Raw genomic sequence first — 14,392 nt, forward strand, 5'->3', positions numbered from 1 at the left:
ACATAGAATTCCCCTATGACCCAGCAATTCCACTACTTGGCATTTACCCAACCATCCAGAAACAAGGACATACTAAACCCACTAGCACAACAATGTTCATTGCAGCACTATTCACCATAGCAAAGATATGGAACCAACCTAGATGCCCCTCAGTTGATGAGTGGATCAACAAGTTGTGGTATTTGTACACAATGGAATTCTATGCTGCTGTCAGAAAGAATGACATCGCCCCATTTGTTAGGAAATGGAAAGACTTAGAAAAAATCATATTAAGTGAAGTAAGCCAGACTCAAAGGAAGTTAGGCTCAATGGTTTCCCTCATTCGTCATAATCAGTAGAAACCTTGGGCTCTACTAGCAGAGATTTGCAATAGAGCAAAATCTTGATACATAAGGACATATAATGTGAAGCTAATTAAAAGGACCTCCAGGATAGTGAAACAAAAGCCATATAATGAATGATTGTTGTCCTTAATGTACTATGTTGTCTCTCATCTCCTTTGCTGTCCCTTGTTATGTCATATTGGTATAGTATCTCACTTTGTTATCTGATATATTGAATTTATTTGTATTTGGATATTTGAAATTTGATAGGGAAGGGGGGAAAATCAAGACGGGTGAGGGGCGTTGGGGGGGAGGGAAACGGGTACCAAGACATGTGAAAGGGTATCAATGTATGTGAATTAACGCACCTTCTATCTGGCAAATATCATGTAACCCTTTTACTAATTACAATAAAAAAGAAAAAAAGAAAAAAAGATTTTAAGTCCCTTTTTTTGAAATTCAATGTAAATTAAGTATCAAACCTCAGTCCATAAACACAGTAGTTTTTTTCTATTTGAAATGTGAAAATCTTATTCTTTCTAAGGAATCAGGAGCTTTGAGTAAAATATTCTAAGTAAAGTCATCAATGTAATTTTACCATAACTAGAATGTGTAAGACTAGTGCAATATATTTGCATTACCGTCCTTACTACTGCATTATGACCAATTTCCTACCAAAGTTCCTTGTATTTTAAAGAGCCTTTTCATGTCTCCCTTCTAGGAAGTCAAGGTTTCAGCTCTGCTATCACATTGGGGTAAGGAGAGAAAATACAGGCCACATTTTCTTTACAAACTACAGCGAGAAGAATTGAGGCAAAAGTAATTAGACTAGATTTAGCAGCTTATGAAAGACCATGTGTTATACGATTCTGATGGAAGTATGTTAGAATGTAGTATTTTTTTCCAGATTATAAATGTGATTTCTAATTTCCTATTACTTGGCTACTTAAATTTCCTATTTCAAAGAATTTTGTTAGATCTTTATCTGAAAAACATCCTAGCTTGTCATTTGTTTTCTTTTAATCAAGAGAAGACTAGGAATGTTAAAACCAATAGGATCCAAGTGTTGTCACATAAACTCAAATGTAGAAGACTAAGTGAAAGATTTGAACCACCCCAGATGATGTCTGAAAGTCTGCTTCACGTGTTCCTGTCCGTGTGTGTGTGTGTGTGTGTGTGTGTGTGTGTGTGTATGTGTGTGTGTGTGTGTGTGTATGTGTGTGTGTGTTCAGATGTGTGTATAGGTCATTGGGCCTGGGTGCTGTCTCTGAGCATTTGCACTCAGAGGTTAGCATTGTGCCACTTGTGCCACAGCTCCACTTCTAGTTTGGGGAGTGGTGATGGTGAATTGTACTTGAGGGTCTCATGCACTTTCCTGCCTAAACTGGCTCTATCATCCTCAGATCTCAGCCTCCTCAGTAGATAGGATAATAGATGAATCTTGTTTTTATAACCAGTAAATTTGCTATGAATTGTATTTGATCTTGGTTTTCTGCACCTAAAGAGTTGTTCCTTTTTTTCTTTACTTTTTCTTGTGTGCTTATGAAGATATTTTCTATATCCTTTCAGCAGGAATTACAATGTTAAAGTTTGTGACATCATTCAACCATGAAAGTAATGGAGTTTCACTCTGATTTTGTGAAAATAAGGTGATCAGAAGCCTGGGGACATCATCCTAATGAAAGGGGACTCAATCCAGTCATACATCTGCCCTTGTCAGTGAATCTATAAATACATAAAACACTATGTGTATTTAAGATGTACTTCCCTGGAATACTTGCTACCACTTGAGTGGCCTTCTCCTCTCATGAACTATCATTTCAGGGAACAGAAAGCCTTTACATGCCCTCTTGATTTTTTGCCAGTCTTGAGGCCTGAACTCAGGTCCTGAGCGGTGTCCTTGGGCTTTCTCAAGGCTGGAACTCTATCACTTGTGGCACAGCACCATTTCTGGCATATTTTGTGTATGTGGTACCAAGGAATCACAGCCAGAACTTCGTGTATGCTAGGCAAGCATTTTAACTCTAGGCCAAACTTCTGGCCTGTCCGCTTGATTTTTATGCTTATTATCACTATTGTGTACACCAGACCTTCTATCTACAATGGATATAACACTTGCATAACACGGATGGGATGTCTTAAGGACCATCACTTGTCTCTTTTTCCTACTCAGACTTGATAACCTGCTCTTCTTCCTGATGGTCAACATACATTCTGACTTCTGCACATTTGATACTGGAGAGTTTGTACATTGTGATAATTGGTAATTGGATTGCTACTGAATGTGTAAGCAGTGTTTATCTCAACAATAACAAACTAACCCTGTTGATAAAATTAAGAAGAAATAAAAAAATGAGCTTCATTTGAAATAAATGTTTCACCATCTCTTATAAAATATTAACAGTTTAAAAATATTTGCTCTGTACTATCCCTTTTAAAAGGAACATAAGCACAGTCTTATTGTTAGCCAATACATTGTTATACTTCCAATTTAAAAGTAAGGTAATAGAAGTCCACTGTCAGAGCTCCGGGATTGGGTGTGTAAATATTTAGGATCATTATGTCTTCCTGGAGGAAAGATCCCTTTAGTAGTTTGTAGTAACGTTCTTTGTCTTTTCTTACTGATTTTAGTTTGAAGTCTATTTTATCTGATATGAGGATGGCAACTCCAGCCTGTTTATGGGGGCCGGTAGCTTGATAGAGTTTATTCCAACCTCTCACTTTCAACAGATTGTCTTTTTGGCTAAGATGTGTCTCTTGAAGACAGCAGAACGATGGCTCTCGCTTTTTGATCCAACTAGACAGTCTATGCCATTTACCTCGAGAGTTAAGTCCATTGATATTGAGAGTTAGGATTGAGAGGTATTTATTAGTTCCTACCATTTTTAAAAGCTTTTATTAGTGCCTGTGTCTTGACAGTTCTTGTGGTCCTTAGATGGTATGGTGTTTAGGTGCCATTTGTTTCCCTATATTGCATTTACCAATTTTGGTTTTCTAAGTATAGAACATCTTTGAGCATTCTGTAATGTTGGTTTTGTTGCTACATATTGTTGCAGCGTTTCCTTGAATGGAATGTTTTTATTGTTCCCTCAGTTATGAATGAGAGCTTAGCTGGGTACAGTATTCTTGGTTGGTAGTTATTTGACTTAGGGGCATGACATATATGCTTCCAGTCACTTCTTGCTTGCATGGTCTCTGCTGACAAATCTGGGTTAATCTTATTGGTTTGCCTTCATAGGTTACTGATCCCTTTTCCCTGGCTGCCTTTAAGATCCTCTCTTTAGTTTCTATTGATCCAGTTCGGATTACGATGCGGTGGTGGCATGTTCTTTTCTGGTCAGGTCTATTTGGGGTTCTAAAAGCTTCTTGTATCTGGATGGGCCTGCCCTTCTGGATATTTGGGAAATTCTCTGAGATGAATCCGTGAATTATATTTCCAATAACATTGATCTCTTTCTCCACACCCTCCTCAATCCCAATTAGCCTTAAATTAGGCTTCCTAATTGTATCTTGGACCTCCTGAAGCGCTCTCTCATATTTCCTAGATTTGGATTGACTCATTTTCTGTTCTTTCTCTATAATAACTAAATTATCTTCAGCCCCGGAAATTCTCTCCTCTGCATTGTCTAACCTGCTATCAAAGCTATCTACTTTATTTTTCATCTCCCTTGCTTCTAATTGCTCATTTTCGATGCCTTGCATCTCTTGTTTTAGATCATGTATGGATTTCTTTACCTCCTTGATTTCCATTTGAGTGGTTAGCTCAGTAGCTTTATTTTCTTTGGACATTTGCTGGAGTTTGGTCACTTTTTTATTTATGGATTAGATGAATTCATCCATCTTTCTTTGAAAAATCTTCATTATGGCCTCTTTTATGGCTTCTTCTTTTTCACTTATCACCTTGTTAGTAGTTTCCTCTTGTTTAACTATGTCTTCCTCCATTATCTCTTTCTTTATATTTTCACATTTTTCATTAATGATGTTTATCAATTGCATTTGGATAGCACTTGGAAGACTCTCCTGTAGATTTCCAGTGACTGTTCCATTGTCTGTTTACATTGGATGGGATATATTGTTTCTTGATTTGACATTTTTCTTGAGTTTCTTCTTCTGCCCATTTGAAAATAGGAGCAAGATTAATATTAAACACGATTATAGTTTTTCAGATATAACCAACCTAGACCTCTGTAGCTGGCAGACTCTAGATGTTCACAATTTTTGATTGGTGTTATCACTCTTTCTTTTTGTGCACTTACAGAGCAGTCTAAAAATACGTTAAAAAAGTTCACTTCAGTAAGTGATTATCAGTATATAATCACTTACTCAATAGAAACATTAACTTAAACAGGTAAAATAAAAATGAACGGGAAGAATGGACATTATGTGACACTATGTCTTAAATAGTTATGTTTCTTAAACATGTATACAGCCCAATAATTCAGTCTATTTAAAATAATGAAAAATGACTTTCATAAAAAGATGGTAATAGAATGTAACATTGTTATAATCATCAGAAACCAAGTACATCTAATATATGTATGTTCTGTAATTTAAAAATAATTTGACAGAGATTTGTAATAGAGCAAAACATAGATATATAAGGCCCTATATTATGACGCTAAATGAATGGACCTCTAGGATATAGAAACAAAAGCCATATAATGAGTGATTGTTGTCCTTAATGTACTATGTTGTCTCTCATCTCTTTTGCTGTCCCTTGGTTATCTCATATTGTTACACTATCTCACTTTGTTATCTGATATATTGGATATATTTGTATTCGGTTATTTGAAATTGGATAGGGAAGGGGGGAAAACAAGATGAGGAGTGGGGGTGGGAAGGAGGGAAATGGAGAACAAAACATGAGAAAGGTATCAATGTATGTGAATTAATGTATCTGGTGAACGCAATGTAACCCTTCTATTAATTAAAATTAAAATATGTGAAAAGTAATTAAACAAGTATATGTTGAAAAGCATATCCAGCGATGTATAAGCAAACTTAGGAATCTACATTTTTCTCCAGCCATTGCTTCATAAATTTAATACATTGTGATATACATTAGAAGTATATTTATGTAGGATATATAGTCAATACAGAAATTCTAAAACTATATAGAAAAAGGAGCCATATAGAAAACCATATAGAAGAAAGTAGGAGGAGGAAAAAGAGGGAAAAAGAAAAGAGAGATGGAAGGGAACTAGAGAGGATGGGCAAGGTAGATTGATTTAAACAAACAGATTTAAAAATACTGCAAAAAGCAGATGTGGGAATAGAAACTATTAAATAAAATGCAGTAATGAGTAACTGAAATCATGGAACATGTTAATAGGAAAATATTATTGAAATGTATTTGAGGACAAAGCAGCATAATGATATGCATGCAAGAAGTTAAGGTACTATAAAATTTAGTTCCTAGGTACTCAAAGAGCTGGGATCTGATTAACACAGTTGGAAACCAACCTGGACAAGAAAGCTCATGAGCATGTTATCTTGAGTTAACCACCAAAGATCCAACGGTGAGGCTGTGGCTTAAGACATAAAGCACTTAGCTTTGAACAAAAATACTCAGTGACATTACCCAAACTTTAAATTGAAGCCCCAGAACTGACACAAAATAAGGAATTTTAGACGTTATTAATAAAGCAATATAAGAAAACAAATTAGAAGTGAAAATAGAATAGTGAAGCTGGTTGTGGTGGGTTATGCCTATAATCCTAGCTAATTAGGAGGCTGAGATCTGAGGATCAAGCTTCAAAGCAGCCCGGGAACAAAAGGACCTGAGACTCTTACCTCGAATTAACCTCTAGAAAATGGGAGGTGGGACTTGGATAAAGGGGAATGTGGTATCCTAGAGCTGTAGAGTTCAGGGACAGTGGCCAGGCCGAGTTCAAGTCCTATTATACATGAACACGCACACAACACACACACACACACGCACACACACACACAAATACACACATATACACGCACACTTACATACACATACACACACACATACAAATATACACACAGAATATAATGGTGAAGATGGAAGGAGATGGAAGGTTAATAAGGAGCAAATAGAAAGAACCAAAAAATACAGAAAAAATTCAAATTTACCTGGCTCTGGCTACTCTTTGTGACTGTACCATTACTAGAGAAATGAATGTGACTCATATGTTGAAGTGATTCCAAGAAGACAAATTAGTAAATATTTTGGTCAAATATTTAAATTTCACCTTAAGAGGGCCTATTTGTTTGAAGATGTCTTCTGTCCCAGATGCCATGCATGGAATTTCTATCTGGCCTTAACAAAATGATGTGCATTTGGGGGCAAAGATTCAACCCAGAAGTCTAGCACTGGAGGCCAAGATAGAGAAGACCTTTACAGCCACCATGACTTTCCCTTTGGCACTGTGGTAAATAGGCAGGAAATTGAGCCAGACACTGCAGAACAACAGCTTTCTGAAGTTCAGGAATTTGGCTTCATTGAAGGTGCTAGGCAGGTTCCTGGCAAAGAAAGGCACAGTGAAGCTGGCCAAGGCCAGGGAGCCCAGGTATCCCAAGACACAGTAGAAAGCAGTGAGGGAGCCCTTGCTACATAACATGATGAGGTGACCATGTTCAGAGTATGCATCTGTGTCAATGAAGGGAGGATAGGTTCCCAGCCAAATTCCATAGAGAGCCCCCTGGATCAGGGTGCAGATGGGAATGATGTAGTTGGGAGACCCTAATACCAGTAGCTACCTCATCCCTCTTGCTGGAAGAGTGACCTTGAAGGCCAGAACTACAGTTACAGTTTTGGCCAAGACAGCTGAAACAGCTACAGTGAACACAATTCCAAATGTGATTTGCTGTAGAATGCAAGTGACTGTGTTGGGATGGCCAATAAAGAGCAAGGAACAGAGAAAGCAGAAGATGAGGGAGATGAGCAGGATGTAGCTGAAAGCCTGGTTATTAGTCTCGACAACGGCAGTCTTCTTATATTTCACAAACACCCCTATAACAAGGGCTGTGATGGTAGGTAAAAAGCAATGCAAGCCACGCCACCCCCAAGGGTTCTCCATAAGCCAGGAAACTTGCAACCCTTAGGAAGCACTGATTACTCTCTGTGTTGGCATACTGTGTTGGCATACTGTGTTGCCATTTCACACACTGCTAAAAATCTCATAAGAAAATCAAATTGTCATGAGTCCTTTTTCAGTACTTAAAAAGCAAACATTCTGACATGTGAAAATTTGGTAGCATAAAGTAAATGTTGCCAGATATGCTCAGTATTACTTTTATGCATTCTTCATGTTCTGAGAGTAATTCTTACAATCTCATATTTTAGTCTGAGTGAAACTCTTTACTGCCAATGATGATTGTTCATATTCTTTATTGCCATTTTGAATATCCTACAAATTATTTCATTTCTTCTTCATGCTGATTAAACTCTCAGACTTTTTTTTTTAATTTTTTATTGTAATTAGTAAAAGGGTTACATGATATTTGCCAGATAGAAGGTGCGTTAATTCACATACATTGATACCCTTTCACATGTCTTGGTACCCGTTTCCCTCCCCCTCAACGCCCCTCACCCGTCTTGGTTTTCCCCCATTCCCTATCAAATTTCAAATATCCAAATACAAATAAATTCAATATATCAGATAACAAAGTGAAATACTATACCAATATGAGATAACCAAGGGACAGCAAAGGAGATGAGAGACAACATAGTACATTAAGGACAACAATTATTCATTATATGGCTTTTGTTTCAATATCCTGGTGGTCCTTTCAATTAGCTTCACATTATATGTCCTTATGTATCAAGATTTTGCTCTATTGCAAATCTCTGCTAGTAGACCCCAAGGTTTCTACTGATTATGATGAATGAGGGAAACCATTGAGCCTAACTTCCTTTGAGTCTGGCTTACTTCACTTAATATGATTTTTTCTAAGTCTTTCCATTTCCTAACAAATGGGGCGATGTCATTCTTTCTGACAGCAGCATAGAATTCCATTGTGTACAAATACCACAACTTGTTGATCCACTCATCAACTGAGGGGCATCTAGGTTGGTTCCATATCTTTGCTATGGTGAATAGTGCTGCAATGAACATTGTTGTGCTAGTGGGTTTAGTATGTCCTTGTTTCTGGATGGTTGGGTAAATGCCAAGTAGTGGAATTGCAGGGTCATAGGGGAGTTCTATGTTTAGCCTTTTGAGGCACTGCCACACTGCTTTCCATAGTGGTTGGACGAGTTTGCACTCCCACCAACAGTGTAGTAGTGATCCCTCCTGGCCACATCCCCTCCAGCATCTGTTGTCCTTCGTTTTCCTGATCCTGGCCATTCTAGCTGGAGTGAGGTGGAATCTTAGGGTTGTTTTGATTTGCATTTCTGTTATGACCAGAGATGTTGAGCATTTCTTCATGTGTCTATAGGCCATTTTTGTTTCTTCTTCAGAGAAGACTCTCTTTAAGTCTTTGGCCCATTTTTTAGTGGGATGGTTGTTACTTTGGAGGTTAGTTTTGGAGTGATTCAATTTTTTGAGTTGTTGATATATTTTAGATATGAGGCCTTTGTCCATTGTTTGGTTGGTGAAGATTTTCTCCCACTCTGTAGGCTTCCTGATTAGTTTACTAGCTATGTCCTTTGCCATACAAAAGCTCTGCAGTTTAATGCAGTCCCACTTATCCAGCCTTTCTCTGATTTGTTGTGATTCTTGGTCCTTATTAAGAAAATTTCGACCTGTGCCAAGAAGGCCTAGTGTATCTCCTATTCCTTCCTGTAAAGTTTTCAGTGTGTCAGCTTTTACCTCCAGGTCTGTGATCCATTTGGAGTTAATTCTAATGCAAGGTGACAAAGAAGGATCCAGCTTTATTTTTCTGCAGGTGCTTAACCAGTTCTGCCAGCACAACTTGTTGAAGAGGCTGTCTTTCTTCCATTCTATTTTTTTGGCTCCCTTGTCAAAGATTAGGTGGCCATAGGTCTGTGATTTAATATCTGGGTCCTCAGTTCTATTCCATTGGTCTTCAGACCTGTTCCTGTGCCAGTACCAAGCTGTTTTGAGAATTATAGCTCTGTAATAGAGTCTAAATTTTGGAACTGAAATTCCTCCAGCGCTGTTCTTTCTGCTAAGAAGTGTTTTTGCTATACGGGGTCTTTTATTATTCCATATGAAATTTTGGATTGCCTCTTCTATTTCTTTAAAGAATGACATTGGGATGTTGGTGGGTATTTCATTGAATTTGTAGATAGCTCTTGGCAATATTGTCATTTTCACAATGTTGATTCTTCCAATTCAGTAGCATGGGAGGTTTTTCTATTTCCTTAGTTCTGCTTTAATTTCCTTTTTTAGGGTTTTAAAGTTTTCGTCAAAAAGGTCCTTTACATTCTTAGTTAAGCTAATTCCTAGGTACTTTATTTTCTTTGAGGCTATTGTGAAAGGAGTTTCTTTCCTGATTATTGCCTTGTTCCTCTCACTGTTGGCGTAAAGGAAGGCAGTTGATTTTTGAGGGTTGATTTTATAGCCTGCTACTCTTCCAAAGCTTTGAATCAGCTCAAGGAGCTTGGGTGTACAGTCTATAGGATTCTTTAAATGCAGAATCATGTCATCTGCAAAGAGGGATAGTTTGATTTCCTCTTTCCCTACTTGGATCCCCTTTATGCTTGCTTCTTGCCTTATTGCACTGGCTAGGAATTCTACTACTATGTTAAAGAGGAGTGGAGAAAGTGGACATCCTTGTCTCATTCCTGATTTTAGAGGGAATGGCTTTAGATTTTCACCATTAAGTGTAATAGTAGCAGTAGGTTTCTCATACACAGCCTTTATTACATTGAGGAATGTTCCATGGATTTCTAGTTTCTCCAGAGCTTTTAACATAAAGGGGTGTTGGATCTTGTCAAATGCCTTTTCTGCGTCTATTGAGACAATCATGTGATTTTTGTCCTTGCTCCTGTTGATGTGTTGAATTATATTAATTGATTTGCGTATGTTGAACCAGCTTTGCCTCCCTGTGATGAATCCAGGTTGATCATATAAACTCTCAGACTTATGTACACAAGTCGAACCCTCATTCAAAATTTTATATATTGGGGCCAGGAGTGTTGCCTCTTGGTATAGTGCCTGCCAGATATGCATGAAGCTCTGCGTTTGATTACTTAGGACCACATACACGGAAAAAGATGGAGGTGGTGATGTAGCTAACGTAGTAAAACGCTAGCCGTGAATTTGAGAAACTCAAGGAAACTTGCCAGTCCATGAGTTCAAGGGCCAGCACTAGCAAAAAATAAACATTTGTGGAATAAACCTTGCATGTTCCTGTATGTCTCTGTAGCACACTGTGGTCCTTCCATTCAGTTTTTATGTTTGTCTCTTCTATTCATCTCTACAGGAACAGATAATCAAATCACTCTTTAAAGATATAAAGTCATGCTATGCACAATAATCGTGCCTGATTCTGTTCCTTTTTGTTATTGTTTTTCAGTCCTGGGATCTGAACTCAGGGTCTGAGCACTGTCCATGGGCTTTCCTCAAGGCTGGAGCTCTACCATTTCAGCCACAGCACCAGTTCCCGTCATTCTATGTATGAGGTACCAAGGAATTGAACCTGGGTCTTTGTGCTTGCTAGGCAAGCACTCTACCACTAGGCCAAACTCCCGACCCTGTGCCTGATGCTTAAATCAACCCAACCCAGAGCACTTGCTCTGCTGTCCCAAGATTTCTAAGTAATAGGAAGTAAAAATGTGCAAAATCTGTGTGTTTTTGTAGTTCAAAGTTAATATTGAGATATAGATATTGTGCTTAAAAATTCTTTGCATGTAATGTGATAGAAGTTAAAGTTACATTACTGAGTAATTGAGTAAACATACATACAAAAGACCAGAAAAAGTCCTACATGTAATTCACAGCCCATGTCTTTTTTTTCCCGAAAAGAAGTAGCAACCACTGTCCCAATTAAATTACTAAGGAAAGGAGGAAGAATTTGAATCTGCAATTCTGCATTTGTATTGACTTGCATGGATGAGATACTAGGAGACAGTATGAATTTCCCCCTAAGACATGAGCTTACCTGTTCCATTAGCAATCTCATTGTCTGGGCAAGGTGTGCAATCAAAGCAACAGGCAGCCTTTCCCTCCTGAGGAGATTTTCTGAATCCAGGACCACTACTCTCACCACAGACAAAATCAGTAGGCTGAGAAAATCACATATGTGTCAGTAACTGCTCAGAATTTTACATAATATTCCAAAAATATATCGTTTTAACATAGTGTTCCATTAAGCATATTATTTCTTTTTTATTGCCAGTCATGGGGCTTGAATTCAGGGTCTAGGCACTATCCTTGCACTTTCTCAATGCTAGTGTTCTAGCATGTGAGCCACAGCAGCACTTCTCGCTTTTTCTGTGTATGTGGTAACTAAGGAATCAAACCCAGGGCTTCATGCATGCTAGGCAAGCACTTTACCCCTAGGCCAAGACATATTATCGACTTACTTTCTAGTGGCCATGAAGTGAGAATCTTCTCACACAGGCTCACTCAAGGATTCCTTGAAGACGCTTAAAATAGTAGACCAACTACCGACTGAATAAAGCCTCCACACAATGTAGCAAAGTAAACATTTCAACCACATGAAATGATTCCTGTGTTACCTGGAGAAAGTGTTAAAAAATTCCTAAGAAATATGGGAGTTGTATTTTATGATGCTATTGTAAATCATTGCTATTTTAAACAATCAATGTTAATGTCTACTTTTTGATACTGGTCCTGGGGTTTGATCTCAGGATCTGTGCATTGACCTTGGGCTTTTTTTCCAGTCCTGAGGCATAAACTAAGGGCCTAGGCGCTTTCTTTGGTCCAAAGCACCACTTCCAGCTTTTTCTGTGTATGTGGTACTGAGGAATTGAACCCAGGTGTTCATGCATGCTAGGCAAGCAAATCTACCTCTATGCCAAATTCCCAGTCCCAGACTGTTTTTCCCATAAGGGTAGCACTCTACCACTTGCCCCACCGTCCTTCTGAAGATTTTGGTGGCCAATTGAGATAAGAATCTCAAACATTTTACTGACAGGTTAAACTTCAAACACAACCGTAATCTTAGATGTGAGGACATCGGCTTCCTCAGTAGATATTTAAGTCACTAGCCCCAGCCCTTCGTTCCTGGTGGTTAAATGAATTTAAGAGTCTCACAAAAAGTCATACTTGGACTGCCGTCAAATCATAGTATTTGTAGCTCACCTACCTAAGTAGAAGTTATTGCAGTAGTATATTGCTTGTATCCAACAAGGGATAAATTTTAAGGGTAAAAGTCTACAGAGTAGGAGAACTTCACTAACAATAAAACAAACAAAGGCCTAATATCTAAAATATATCAAAAATTCAAAAAATTGAATCACTCCAAAACTAATCTCCAAACAACTATCCTATTAAAAGAGGGGCCAAAGATTTAGAGTGGCTTATAGACACAGGAAGAAATGCTCAATATTTCTGGCCATAAAAGAATTGCAAATCAAAACAACTCTAAGATTCCATCTCACTCCAGTTAGAATGGCCAGGATCAGGAAATATAATAGCAGATGCTGGTGGGGATGATGCCAGGAGATATCACTACTATACTAGTGTTGGCAGTGCAAATTCATTCAACCACTATGGAAAGCAGTATAGTGGGTTTTCAAAAGACTACACATAGAGCTCCCCTGTGACCCAGCAATTCCAGTACTTGGCATTACCAAATGGTCCAGAAACAAGGACATACTAATTGCACTAGTACAATGATGCTCATTGCAAGACTATTTTCCACAGCAAATCTATGGAACAAACCAAAATGCCCCTCAGTATATGATTGGGTCATCAAGATGTGGTATTTATTAACAGTGGAATTCTATGCTGCCATCAGAAAGAACAGCATAAAGGAAATGGAAAGACTTAGGAAAAGTCAAATTAAGTGAAGTAATTCAGACTGAGAAGAGCATAGGGTCAATGGTTTCCATCATTTTTCATAATTATTATAAACCTTGAACTCTCTTAGCAGAGGTTTACAATAGGGCAAAACCTACATACATAAAGCCACATAGGATGAGGCTAAATGAAAAGATAATCAGGATATAGAAACAATAATCCTATGAGATGTTACTGTTGTTCTTCATTTACTATGTTATTTCTCATTTCTTGTGTTGTCCTTTGGTTATCTCATATTGTTACAGTATCTTACCTTGGTATCCGATATATTGCATGCATATTTATTTGTTTATTTGAAATACGATAGGGAAGGGGGAAAAAGTTGAGGGGAGGGTGAGGCGGGATGGAAAAGGGGGACAAAAGCATGAGAAGGGTATCAATTTTTGTGAAGTAATGCACCTTCTATATGACGAATTTAATATATCCCTACTATTAATTACAATTTTTAAAATAATGTGAAAGAAGCTTCAGTTAACACAGAGAACAAGTCACATATTAGCTGTGTTGCAATGTGATCTGAAAACCATGATTGTGAATGGAAATGCCAGAAATTCTACCAATAAAAATTAGAATGGCCAGGTGCAGTGGTTCACACCTGACATCCTAACTATCCTGGGGGCTGAGATCTAAGGATCAAATTTCAAAGCCAGCCCAGGAACTAAAGTCTGTGAGACTCATCTCTAGTTAACTGCTAGAATACTGGAAGTGGTGGTGTGGCTCAAGGGTAGGGTAGTTGCCTTGATGTGAAGAAATCAGTGTCAATGCCCAGACTCCTAATTCAAGCCCCGATGGCCAAAAAAAGTTACAATGACTAAATGTAGCAAAACTCAATATCAAAGGATACCGTGATGTCAAGAAACGCACTTCACCATCAACGCCCCTCAGTGAATATAAGAAAGGGTAGTCCATGCAAATGAAATCTAAAAGAAAGCTGCCGTATCTTAAACTTTCACATCCAACAGACTTGAATTAAAGTGACAAAAAGTGACACAATTACAATGTAATGAAAGGATCAAATGTAAAGATGAAATTGCAGTTTGAAATGTGTATTTGCTTACACACTATCCAACCACTGAACTATGTTAATCAAACTTTGAAATACTCCTCAATCCAATACTAGCTGAAGATTTTATATAGGGATCA

General features: G+C 37.9%; 1 pseudogene; it reads right to left on the reverse strand.

The window, feature by feature from the left end:
* Positions 1-6,613: 6,613 nt before the first annotated feature.
* The window catches only part of LOC150042562 (vomeronasal type-2 receptor 116-like), a 306,813-nt pseudogene continuing 299,034 nt past the window's right edge, over positions 6,614-14,392 (reverse strand).

The sequence above is a fragment of the Megascapheus bottae genome, chromosome 35 (assembly GCF_031878675.1).
Source record: "Megascapheus bottae isolate mThoBot1 chromosome 35, mThoBot2.hap1, whole genome shotgun sequence".
Taxonomy (NCBI): Eukaryota; Metazoa; Chordata; class Mammalia; order Rodentia; family Geomyidae; genus Megascapheus; species Megascapheus bottae.